Source organism: Sarcophilus harrisii, chromosome 2 (genome assembly GCF_902635505.1).
Source record: "Sarcophilus harrisii chromosome 2, mSarHar1.11, whole genome shotgun sequence".
In the NCBI taxonomy this organism is placed as follows: Eukaryota; Metazoa; Chordata; class Mammalia; order Dasyuromorphia; family Dasyuridae; genus Sarcophilus; species Sarcophilus harrisii.
Genome location: NC_045427.1, coordinates 266,028,829 through 266,042,594, shown reverse-complemented (window position 1 = coordinate 266,042,594; position 13,766 = coordinate 266,028,829). Strand labels below are relative to the sequence as shown.

The 13,766-nt window shown below is 33.6% G+C and overlaps 1 protein-coding gene across 5 annotated transcripts in view; it reads right to left on the bottom strand.

Annotated features, from left to right (window-relative positions):
* CTDSPL2 (CTD small phosphatase like 2) overlaps positions 1 to 13,766 on the bottom strand; it is a 101,114-nt gene that overhangs the window by 52,992 nt on the left and 34,356 nt on the right. For 3 of the 5 annotated variants that reach the window (XM_031952214.1, XM_031952218.1, XM_031952216.1), the window contains exon 2: positions 3,635 to 3,754. The exons of 1 other annotated variant lie outside the window; for it this stretch is intronic. The gene's annotated coding sequence lies outside the window, so the exon portion shown is untranslated. Of the gene's footprint in view, positions 1 to 3,634; positions 3,755 to 12,668; positions 12,709 to 13,766 lie in introns of those variants that run through there. One more of the 5 variants, XM_031952215.1, reaches the window with a different exon arrangement.

Sequence of the window (13,766 nt, the reverse complement as noted above, 5' to 3'; positions counted from 1 at the left end):
ATAAATAAAATTATGACCACTCCTTGTGGTTCAGTGTAAAGGTCATTTGGCTTTTTGAATGTTATTGACTATGCTTAAGTCAGGCAACACTACCTCTTAAATGGCATACTGCTAATATTGGAAACATATCAAAACAAAAAATAGAACACTATTAAGTAAAGGATTTTTTTTTGAAAATATATTACTATTAAGGAAGGATGTACTTAAATAGACCATCAGCTTTCCAAAGAATCACAAATTTGCTCTTCTGGCTATATTCTAGAGCCAAATCAACTATGCCTTAAGCACTAAAAATAATTTACAGAACAGAGGTTGTAGGTCTTTTTTGTTATGGATCTCTGGCAATCTGGTGAAAACAATGGACCCCTTCTCAGAATAATGCTTTTAAATGCATAGGATTTACAAAGGTAATGAATTATACTGAAACAATTAGCAAAGTAGTTTTTTTTAAAAGTTCACAGATCATAGGTTAAGAACCTCTAAGCTAGAAACCACTAGGAAAAAAAATGAGCTAAAAACTTTTGCATATCTTTTATGAGGGTAGTTTTTAGAAAGGAGAAGCACATAATAGTTAAGCAGACCAGATAAAATGCCTCATAGGACAAATGTGCATTAATAGCCCATTAGCACACCAGGCCAAGGACTATGTAGCCACAGAATTAGAAATCTAGAACTGGAAGACACTTCAGAAACTCCTCATTTTCATAGATGAGGAAACTGACTCCCTACTTATTGACTACAGGACTCTAGAGCCAATGCTTATTTGACTATACCACACTATGTGAATGCCTTTCTCCAACTCCTTGGCTTGCAGCCTCTAAGGTTGCTTATTATTATGACGATGACTTTTAAAGATAAAACACAAAATACAAAGCTCTGACTTCCACTTCTCCGATCTGCCTTCAGAAACACTCATACAGGTCTTTAGGACTACTGAAGTAAATAGGGAATGGGAAGTTTGACTATTCTTAACTAAGTTCCAAAGGGGGATTTAAGGTGCTCTGTTAACCTCTAAACTAGAAAGAATTTAAAAAGTGTTTTGAAACACAAATATCAAAACAAATTGTGAGGTGAGGTTTTAGTTCCCTTTCAGTTATTTATCTACAAAGAGAAGTCAAAAATGTGTGTCACTCTTATCAGAGTGACAAAGGCCCTGATCATAACAAGTATTCAGAAGGAGTAGAACTGACAACAGGAGAAAATAATTATCAATAAGGGGGCAATTCCTTCGTCTGGCACATCTTTATTAGAGCGTATAGCCAAAAACAACCCTTAGTATTTCCTTATGAGGATAATATAAGGTACTCAGGGAAAGATCTGGGTACCCTGCAAGAATATCACCCTAACAAGACTTTAGCTGAGGACAGGAACAAGGTCCCAAGGATAACAGCAGGAGCTATCCCATCATTTTCTTTTTTAGAATTCTTATATGAAAGAAAGGCAAGCCAAATACCATTTTAAGAAAAGCTCTTGAGAGACTCCCTTGAGAAAATTCTTCATGCTGTAACTGATAACAATGGGAAAAACTCTTGTCAGGGTTACTAAAGTTTGCCTGATAGAGAATACATAATATTACCTTTTCCTTTAACAAAAAAGCTTTTTATCTGATACAATATGGCCAATGACTTCACACAAGTAAGGAATTGATACTAGCCCACAAGATTCTGAAGGGCTAAAAGAGTTTCCACAGGTTTAAAGGGTGGAGATTAGAGCCAAAAAAAAAAAAAAAAAAAAAAGAATATAAGCCCTTAGTGCCAGGAGCATCTGTGCCAACATGGGGTTACACATATTTACAGATTTTGCAGTATAGGGTAAGGAACAATGGATTGGGAATCAAGAACCTTGGCTTAAAATATTTAAGTTCTACTTCTTTTATTAATTATCAGCACTGTCACTTGCCTCAGTTTCCTCACCTGTAAAATGGTGAAAACTATTACTTCTGAGGTAAGCGGAACAAGAAAACAAGAAAGGATGGACTAATATGCTAAAAAGAGCTTTGAAAAGTGCAAAGCCTATGCAAGTAATTAGCACTTCATATTCGGGAAGATTTCAGAGAAAGGGGTAGATCATTGAGAGAGTTCCAAAATAATACACATTTGTACAATGCCAACTCTTCTTAATATGTCTGAGCTCCTGGAGTGAAAAAATCTTAACAAGACTTGGGATTTCAATAAAACAACCAGGAGGTCAGAAAAGTTATAGTTCTGTTAAACAAAATATAACTGCAGAAAATTAAAGGTTTCCATGCATATATTTTCACTTCAACTATAACTCTTATGCACTCCCCCCCGACCTCCTCCCAGGACATCCAAAGATCCTTTCTAGATTACTATTCTTCTCTTTTCTGGATCCCAGCTCAGTCCCAAATAATCTGATTATATAACCATGTTATAGCCTCTCCACACACAAAAGTCATTTTTTCTTTTCATTTGGTTACTATCAGCTCCAAAAGGATTTGTTATTTCAAATCTCTTAATTTTTTATTTTTAAACACTGCATTCTGGTAAATTCTTTATTCAAGAGCTGGGCTTATATGGACAAAACCTTTAAGATAGGGTAGGGTATACTTTTTTGTGTGACCATGGTAAGTTTTTTCTGATTCCCATGCCTCCTACATCTCTAGTTTTTATGACATCATTATTTAATATTTTTTTTGTTAGATAAATACAGTTTTTATTCTCTACTAAAAAAACCCAGACTCTAATACCCCCATGGCATGGAGGTGACATGGTTTTCTTATTTAAAAGATTTTCTTACAATAATGCTTATAAAAGAGAATTTGTATAACAAGGAATTTCATAGCCTTTTGGGAAAACTTATATTGGGTTACATATCAGCCATGCACAATAAGGATCAAATTTTTTGAGCTCCTACTAAACAGCAATAAGTCAATGTTCACTTAACTGTCAAAGAGATGCCTAATTTTAGTTATCAAATATTCTATTTGTATCCACAGAAATAACTAGAAATGATGACCAAACTCTTTTTTGGGTAACATTTTTATAATTCTTTAAGTGGTTGGAATAGATTTAATTTTTCATTTAATGTATTTTTCCAACTACAGGACACACTCCTAAAATGGCCTATATCTTATTAAAAAAATTAAATGTTTAGTTATATAGTATAAAACAAAACTAATCTTAGGCCATGGTTAGATTTTTATAAAAGCTAGATTTGAGGAAAAAGGATAACTTATGTTCATATTAACAAAGTAACTACAGTAATTTAAGTTTTTTATTAATTCTGGTTAAAAACAATTTAGAATTATGATTGTTTTATTGTTGTTGAAGGGTGGGGCATAGACCTGTGATTTCATTGTGAGGAAACTCCTTCCAACAAAGATCTGCCAATGCTCTACAATTTATAATCTTAAGAGATCTGCCTGGAGCACTGATTGTTAAATGACTTGGCCCGTCAGAGAGACCTTATGTGTCAGAAGCAAAGACTTTAATCCAGATTTTCCCAACTTCAAGACTAGCTTTCTATCTACTACACCAGGTTGCCTCTTATAAGGTCTGATTATTGAAGAAAAATATCCTAACAATCAACGTTGTTTTAGATAAATGTGTTTTGGGTGGCTATTATCCACCTAATACATGTGACAAAAATATTCCCCCAAATATCCATGATTAACCTGTTGAATTGGAGATGGTTCACCTCCCAATGACTTCACATGTATCTGCTTCAATCAGCTTTGGTAAATAAAATAACCAAGTCATCCCGCTCAGATTTCTGATGCAGCTGCAAGAGTAATCTGAAAAAATAGCAAAATAAGTCACTGCTTTAAAATATACAGTGTTTACCTCCTAAAATAAAATCCTAAATCTATCAATTGTTTACAGAATACATATTAAAATTACATGAAAAAAGATTCTATTTTCCAATAAAAAAGTTGATAAATTGAATCTGCCCTTATGATTTTATGTCAACATAATTTAAATAAAATCCATGCTGGGTAGCCCATACTTGAACTTTTAGAATAAACAAAACAGCCAAAATATAAACTATAAAGAATATGTACAAGTGTACACAATCTATACATGTGAAAATACTATAAGTAATCCCCACTCTTTCATCTACATAAGTTCTAGAACTTAAAAGGCTTATTTTTACTTCATGTCTTCAACCAATTATTCCATGGTTTCTATAGCAGTGACAGGATATCTTATTTTAAAATTTAATATATGTTTCCAAATAATCAACATTAAACACTGCCGAAAGAAACAGTTTGACTATCTCTTCCTATCCTACAAACCTCAAGGGTGTGTCTTACTATATTAGATTGCCCTTAAGCATTTGGGGATAGCAAAAAAAATGATGACAAGGAAGGTTTAGATTCAAGAAACTCTATGGCTCTCCAAGTCCTTACATTTTGAAGCCTCCAAATTTTTAGTTTATTTTTAAATAACAGGAACATTCAAATAACAATTTATGATTAATCCAATACTATTATAATTTATAAAAGAATGTATGGAATTGGGAATGAAGTTATAAGGACAAGATGATTATTTTGAAAAATCTACAAAGAAAGTTTAACTGGAGGCAAGAGGACTGTAGAGGTCATTATATTTGTTTTCAAATATTTAAAGGGCTTTCATATAAGAAATGGATGAGATTTGTTCTTGCCTTGGGAAACTAAAAATTTCCTAAACATGATAAAAAGTTATTAAAAGAAGAATGGACTGCCCTAGTAGGACAATATGTTCTTTATCAACAAACATTAAATGGAAGTCCTTGTCAGGGAACCTATGACAGTTGGACCAGATGACCTGAAATCTTTTCTACCTCTGTTGCAAACAATTCTCCAGATTCTCTTTGCTTTTTCTTTAAAGAAACTACTGAAAATTTGACAAAATAAATCCTGTTCTAAAATGGACTAAAGTTAAACTTCTGTATTGCTTTGCTCTCAAGAGGAAGCACATATTGTCACTAGCTAGTGTTCAAACTCACAAAAAATCAGAGATAGAAATTAAATTGTGAAGCACTAAACCTTATCAAAATCTTATCAAATTGGCCAAAATAAAGAAAAGCAGTAAGTTTCAGGGTTGAGAAAAAATAGGTATATTCAGCCATTGTTAATGGAATCTCAAACTAAAAGAATTTTTTTAGTAAGCAATCTAATAGTAACAAATTAAAAAAAAAATCCTTTGACCTACTAATCATATAATTATGCTACATACAAGTATCAGTAAAAACAAGAAAAGAGCTCTCTTTAAAGATTTTCACAGCGACATAATGTTTAATAACAAAAAAGTAGAATTAATCTAAATGTCTAAAAGTAAAAAAATGATTTTTAAAAAACTGCATTAATAAAATGGAATACAATAATACAACTAAATATGACGGGAAAATTGTATTTTTATGCATAATGCAAAGTGAGAAAAAGAACCAAATGAACAATACACATGAACATGAAAAAGAAGTCAAGGAAAAGTAAATTGATAAAGATGCTGGAGACTGAAGGAAGTGCTATGACGTTTTGTGCACTGAAATTAATTTAAATGCAAATAACTTCAAAATAGGTTTCATTTATTGATGCTTAATATTTGCTCTAAAATGTAATAGCTAAGCTAGTATGTATATATGTATGTGTGTATAAAATGGCTTCAATTGCATTTAGAGAGACAACAATGGAAACTGAATGTGGATCAAAACATAGCATTTTCATCTCTTTGGTTTTTTCACCCCTTTTGGTATAATTTCTCTTGCACAACATGACAAATCCTCTCAGAAGCCTCCATTCCCCTAGCCTACTATTTATCATTTGTTGGTATCCTCTTATCCTTCAATTTCCCTTGTACTACACACTTGCAGACATATATCACTTCAGGAGAAAGCAAGATCCTTGAGAGCAAGAAATCATCCCAATGGGTCTATATATCAATGCCAAGCACATTGTTTTATACACAATGGACATATCTCTGTTCATTAAACTGAATCCTTTGGAATTTAAACAGTAATTACCATAAGATAATATGCAAAAATAATACTAAATTTTATTGGCCCTCGTACATAGTTGTGGGTCAAATTTATGACAAAGTGAGATCTGTGATTCTCATGTTTTGTATAACATTATGTATGGTAAATAAGGAACCTTTGTAGTGTGTCATGCATTTATGCTCACATTACAAAATTTGAAGTAGTTTTAGTATTTTTATTAATTTTAGATACATACAGTTTTTATTTTCCACTAAACTCCTAAACACATAATGACATAAAAGTAACCTTGGGATCTCAAAGATCATGCTAACAGAATACAAACTTTTGTAGTATTACTCCAGCCAAAAAGAAGTATGGGCTCAATAATGGACCAACCTTGCAAACTACAGATTAGCTTATTATATTATTAGGTCTGAGATGAAGTGATGAATTATTTCAGCCAGGGCAACTCATAAAGGCTATCTTATGATACAAAAAAATTAATTTTCTATATTATTTGAAGAATAACCTTCATTTTGTGATTAAATTACTGTTTTCATATCACTGCTTTTTGTGACATTACTAACATCCATATCCATTCTTTATATGATATCAATTTCTTGGTCAGGAACCACACAATCATAACAGTTATTATAGGAAAATATCTGCTATAAAACATGGTTTATTGCAACATAATGCCACAAACAGTATGAAGTGCCTACATATGGATGACTTTTTTTTAGGGTACCAGATTTATACAAGTATGATCTAGACTGGTATTAGTTTGCATTCACTTAGCACATATCAACTGTTAGTCCAAAATGGTATTGGATATCAGGAAGGAACTAGGCTAAGAATATCACTCGACATATGTATTTGACAAAGCAGAAAATGCATGGATAAATGAGTTAGTTATATCCTTCAAAATTCACATAGTCATTCAATTAAAGTACATTTGGGGGCAAAGATTTAAAAGCCCTAAAAGGAAGAACAGAGACAAGGTCCAAGTAATTAGACTTAGTTGGATGCAATGGGCAAAAAATTCATTATGTCTGTACAACATAGAACAAAGTGCAGTTTAAAGCCATTTGAAGATATAAGGAGGAATAAAATGAGGCCACAGTTTAGCTATGGCATGGAGAACAAACTGAAGAGAAAAGGGATAAGGAAGTGTGAAGTCTTTAAAAGATAAAATTATTTACCCCTCACTCAAAGTTTTGAAGTCAATACCTGGCTTACCACTTGTTAAAGTTGGACTAGGGCATCTTAAAGTTCATTCTATTAAGTCAAGCATTTATTAAATACTGTATTAAGTGTACAAAAAGAAGCAAAAGACAGTCCCTGTTCTCCAAAAACACACAATCCAATGGGAAAGACAACAAGAAAACAAAAATGCACTAATATGCTATATAGGAGACAAATAAAGAGGGAAGGCTCTGGAATTAAAAGTGATTAGAAAGGGATCTGAAAAATAAAAGAAAAAAAAGAAGAGAGAAGAGGGAGCTTACAACCAAAAACCTCATTTTTTTTTTCTGTAAAAAAAAAAGTTCTCTATTAGGACAGTGGGAGTATGAGAATGGAGGAGGGGAATAAGCTGCTATGGAGAATGGCACAGAGTGCTAAGGAAGATAAAGACTGCTAAGCATCAGTGAGGGCCCAGTTGAAGTTGTAGGACAAGAACTGTACTGAATCCAGAATAGTTTTGTGATTTTTCTCACCTTCATTCAGAAGCATGTGTTTTGGAAAAGCAAAGTTGGTGGGGGTGGGAGGGACCCAAGGCTGAAGTTTGGTTAGCATAATTGGTAATATAAGAGTGAGGGATCTGAGAAATGACAATGTAGAAGTGAACTGGCTTGCCATGAAGTCAGGAAGAGAAAAGGATAGGTATGGCTAATGCATGGGTAGAACTGAGGGATCATGGGACTGGAGGTCATAGTGTAGACAAAGAATAAGATTTGGTGAAGGAAAGGAAAAATGTTTTTTCCTACCAACATGACTCATAAATAAATGTGTATTTTTAAAAAAATTAATGTACATGGATAACCAGAAAAAAGAAAGGAATAAAAAGAGGGGAAAGATATTAAATATATATGCAAAACTTACTTTCATATCAACCATGATGCAAAACAAATAAATAAAAAATAGCAAGAAATATGGAGAAAATGAAAAAAGCATAATTCAATCTATACTCAAGAGTTTATCAGTTCTCTTTTTGGAAGAAGAACTTTTCATCAAGGGACCTTTAGAATTGTCTTGGATCATCATATTAATTAAACGTTTTTCACAACTGGTCATCTCAAGTGGGGTTGGTTTTTTGGCAAGTGACTAATATGAAAATTTTTCCATGACTTCAGATGTATAATAAGCATGTTGCCTGCTTTCTCAATGGGTGGGAAGGAGCAAGAGGGAAAGAATTTGAAACTCAAAATAAAAAAAATGAATTTTAAGAAAAAAAATGATGAGAAAATCAAGACAAAACAGAAAAGAAAACTTAGAAGAGTGGTCAATATGACAAAATGTGAAGTGGAAGACTGGATATTTTAAGAAGTATTGAGAAACAAATTGGGCATTGTAATCTCGATTATCAATTACTTAATCTTACATTTTCCAGCTCAAAGTAGTTTTTGTTCCAGGTTTTATAGCCTGAGCTAATGGACAAAATAAAATCAATATTATTTCTTTTGCTTCAAAGAAATAAGTGAATGGCTTCTTACAGGCTCTTAAATATTTAAATTGTATGGCAACAGACCCAGGTTTTGCTTTACCCTAGAAGTTTTTAAAAGTCAATCATAAAATGTTTAACAAGAGCTTTTTTATAACCAAGAGAGCACCATGCTAGGTAAAGATGATCCCCCAAACAAAGACTGAAGACACCAAGTATAAATTCCAGGGATTCATCCTTTCCACCAAAAAAAAAAGCTTAATTCTTCATTAACCTAGATTCGTGCAAATTCAATTCAACCTACACATTATTTGTCTAATATATGACAAACATTGTATTAAGCACTGGGGAAACAAATACAAAAAAGAAAAATCTTCAAAGAGCTTGTAATAACATGGGGACAACATATAAAAAAAAAAGATTAAAAAAGACAGGGAGGAGGAAAGAGATAAGAAGAGCAGAGTAGAAGGATCAAAGATATCCAAAATTAGTGCAATATGAGTCAAAGAAGACAATATGAGTTCTCTTAGACGGAAAATGAGATATATGAGGAACTATCACACCTGCCCTCTCTTCTTAAATGAAGTTTGAGAGTTCATGGTTCCACCCTCCAATCTTGTCTGTATATTGTTTTCAGATTACCTCTCCCATTACATTATGAGCCCCTTGAAAGCAGAGATTGTCTTTTTGCCTTTTTTTGTGTCCACAGCAACCAATTAGAAAGAAAGTTCAAATTCTTAAGGAGTCACAGTTGGAATTATACAAGATTTGGCAACTATCATAAAGAAGAGAGTTTGGAATATGACATTCTAAAAGGCAAAAGACAGTGTCACACAACCAAGAACAATTTGTAAAAAACTGTGACCTTCAATGAAACAGAATGCTTAGATTTCCTAATAGACCAAGTTAAGTATTAAGAAATATTGAAACGGTAATCAAGAAAAATTAAAAAATCAAAATCAAAAATATATTTGTGCAATTGGAAAGCACTACATGGATCTACTCAGCACAGTGATACCCTGTCTTGCTCCACAGTGGTCAGCTATGATCCTCAATACACAGCAACCATGTCAAAGAAACCTGCAGTTGACACTGATCTTGAAAGCAGTTATTCCTGTGTGGGCATTTTTCAACATGGAAAAGCTAAGTTCATTGCTAGTGAAATAGGACCACCACAAGCTACAATGCTTTCACCAACAGAATACCTCTGGATAAATGTTACAGGGAAAAAAAAAAAAATCAACATAAATCTTTTATGCCAAATTTATGACCTTATGATGCAGTTATACTCTCAGACCTTATTAGCCTTTGACAGTGGTTAAGAACGTATGAAGGTCTAAGGTGGAGTACAAAGGAGAGACCCAAAATTTCTATTCAGAAAAAGAAGCTTCTGTGGATTTGACCAAGATGAAAGAAATTGCTGAAGTCTACCTTAGGAAGACCCTACACTTTAATGATTTCTAATATCAAATCACCAAAAATACTAGAATCATAGCTGGTCTCAATCTGCTCCAAATCATCAATGAATCAGCTATTGCTAATGCAGCTAATATTGCTGCTACTGCTTATGATTTGGACAAAAAAATGGTGTTAAGAGAAATGTGTAGATCTTTGATCTTAGAGGGGGGTAATTTCAATATCTTCATTCTCACCACTGAGAATATCATCTCTGAAATTAAGCCCACAGCTGAGGACACCCACTTAAATTGAAAAGGATTTTGATAATCATTTCAAGTAAAATCACAAGACAAAGGGTTGTCCATTACCTACTCAATGCTTGCAAAGTTCACACTCTCTTCCAGTACCCATGCCAGTATTGAGATTGAATCCCTTTATGAAGGTATCAACTTCTGTGCCCATTTTGAAGAGCTGAATGATGATCTCTTCCATGGCACACTGGATCTTATAGAAAAAAGGTCCTAAGATATGTCAAGCTAGATAAATCAAGATTCATTATCTTGGTGAATGATTCTACTTGGATCACCCTAATTCAGAAGTTTCTGAGCACTTCTTCAATCGCAAAGAACTATAGTAAGAATATCAATCCTGATGGGGTTGTTGCCAATGATGCAGATGTCTAGGCTGCCATCTTTTCTGAAAATAAATCTGAGAATATGCAGTATATGCTCCTCTAAGACATCACTCTTGGAACTGAAACTGCTGGTGAAGCTGACATTTCTAATCAAATGCTCAGTACCACTCTCGCCAAGCAAGAGACTTTAACCCCCTACTCAAGACACTAGTCTGGTGTGGATATTTAGGTTTATGAAGGTGAGAGAACACTGACAAAGGATAACAACCTGCTTGGAAAGTATGAGGTTGGAGGAATTTCCCTGCCTTCAGAGGATTCAACTAACATTTGACAATGATTCAAATGACTTCTTCAATGTTTCTGCTGTGCATGAGAGCATAGTAAGGAGAATAAAATCACCATCACAAATGACAAAGGTTGTCTGAGCAAAGAACACATTAAGCGTATGGTCCAGAAGGCTGAGGGATACAAGGTTGAAAATAAGAAACAAAGAGACAGTCTTGTCTTCCAAGAATTCTCTTAACTCTTAGACTTTCAACATGAAGACTATCATAGAGGATGAGAAATCCAAAGCAAAATTGGTGAAAGCAAACAAAAGGAACTTAACAAATGTACTAAAATAATTCACTGGCTGGATAAAAGAATCAGACTGCTGAGAAGGAAGAATTTGAGCACCAGCAAAAAAAACTGGAATAGGTCTGCAACCCCTATCATCACAAAGCTGTAGTAGAGTGCAAGGGGGTATGCCAGAGATATTTCCAAGGGTTAGATCAGTCCTTCTTCCGGACCCATCAATGAAGATGTCAACTAAATGCCCAAGAAAAAAGAGCATTCCTTTACAGGAACAGAAAGGAATTTACCTCAATGATGCAGGGCATGACTACAAAAACCAGTCATAAAAACCTCACAAACTCATATCCTTTATTGACATGATTAAAATTATATTCTGTAAAGGTTACTGAAGAAACTATTTTAAAAAAAATTAGTGAGTCAAAGAACAAATTATAGAAACAATAATTTCATCAAAGAAAGTAACAATGAGACAACATAGCAACATTTGTAGATTGTGGTCAAATAGTTCTCAGGGGAGAATTTATAAACTCTTTTATCAATAAGAGAGTAAGAAAAGGTCAATGAATTAAGTATATATTTAAAGATATATAAAAATAGACATATACTTAAGATTAAAATTCTGAAAATCAAACAAGTTAATAAAATTGAAAATTAAAAACAAAAACACATCTACCATTTAATGAAAATCCTGGTACTTGTAAACATCCCCAGGACATTTCCCTTTCTTCCTCAATGAGTTCAGTACATGATTCACAAATTTTTCCCTCCTCTCCAATTCTTGCCCACATATTCGGAGACTCTGACATATATTAATAACTCTTTCTCATATACCCTAAACTCCCAGAGTTCCTCAACTTACTCATTTTCCATGACTTACTCTTCCAACTCACCTCATACAAAAAGATAGTCATTCTTCTGATCCTAGTATCATCTTCATGTTCATGAACTTTCAAAATCCTTTACCTGATCATAACACACTTGATTTCGTCTACTTCTGCTTTCATTCTTTTTTTGTCTTCTACACCATGAGCTCCATTCCCTTGACCCTTCAATTCTCTTCCAGGCAGGTCACAATACCATGTACTAGCCACCCTCTTTTCCTAATCTAATCTTCAACCCTTTGTGAATCAGTTTAATTCCACACTGACCTTTCCCTCTGTAGAGTCCCTTCTCCCTCTTATATCACTAGTTGTGCCCTGCCAAAACTCAGCCATTCATCACTCCCACCATCTGTTGCTTTTACTCCTAACAAGTACTGCTGATTGAAGGCCACAAAAATAAATAAATAAATAAATAAATCACATAACTGACCTGACTAGGTACACTACAAATCTGTAATATAACCTCAAATGGGCCTTCACTGCTGCTATGCAAATCTTTATATAACTTTCTAATTAATTCACAATCCCACTAACCACAGAGCCATCCTAATCCAGAGAGTAGTATAGAGTCTGAATATAGATAAAAGCATAATATTTTCACCTTTTTGGTTGTTGTGGTGTTTGCTTGGCTTTTTTTTTTTCTTTCTTGTATTTTTCCCCTTTTGATCTTTTTTTTTCCCTACAGTAAGATAAATGTAGAAATATGTTTAAAAGAATTGCACATGTTTATTCTATATTGGATTATTGCTGTCTAAAGTTAGTGAGAGGGATGGAAAGGAGGAGAAAAATTTGGAATATAAGATTTTACAAGGATAAATGTGGAAAGCTATCTTTGCATGTATTTTGAAAAAGATAAAGCTGTTATTGTCATTAATAATAATAAATATAAACTAATATGGAAACATTTAAGAACTCTGATCAATGAAACAATTATCCATCATTCCAAAGCACTATGCACTTCCTAAAGGAGAAGTGGGGCCCAAGATACAGGATGAGACATGCATTAATATGACTAGTATGGTTATTTATTTTGTTTGACTGCATATATTTGCCAGGAAAGTTCTGTTCCGTTTTGTTTTCTCTCTGCAATCAAGAGAATGAGGGAGTTGTAAAAGGCAAAGAAAGGAAATGCTTGCTAAGAGAAAAAAGTTCACAAGAAAGATTACAATTGAATTTGAGTGTTGGTGGTAGAAAGTGAGACACACACAGTGCATATAATGCAAATAAGTTTTTAAACACAAGATACAAAATAGCAGAGATGAGAGGAAGTGATCACATGGGGACTTCAGAAAATCAGGATTACTTTAATGGAAGAGGCAGCAACTGAGCTGGTCCTTGGAGATGAGAGGTTGTCAATACAAAAAATATTTGGAGAACAGGGAATTTCTTTTAGAAATAGGGAATGAAATAAGCAAAACCAAAGGAGAGGCAGCAATTAACTGAGGAAACAGTGAGTTTAGTCCAACAAGAGAATGCCTGAAAAGAAATAATAGCTAATTAAAGACGAGAGATAGGGTGGGCCCAGATTCAAAGCACAATTGTAATTGCCAAGCAAAGGAAGTATCTATATTATAAATCATGGAAGCCTCTCAGAATTCTAAGCAAGGAGGTACTGTATGTAACAAGATCTATGTGTAAGAAAAGTTATTTTAAAAGTGGGGTAAAGGATGAAGTTGAGAGTTGAAGAAACTAGAAAGCC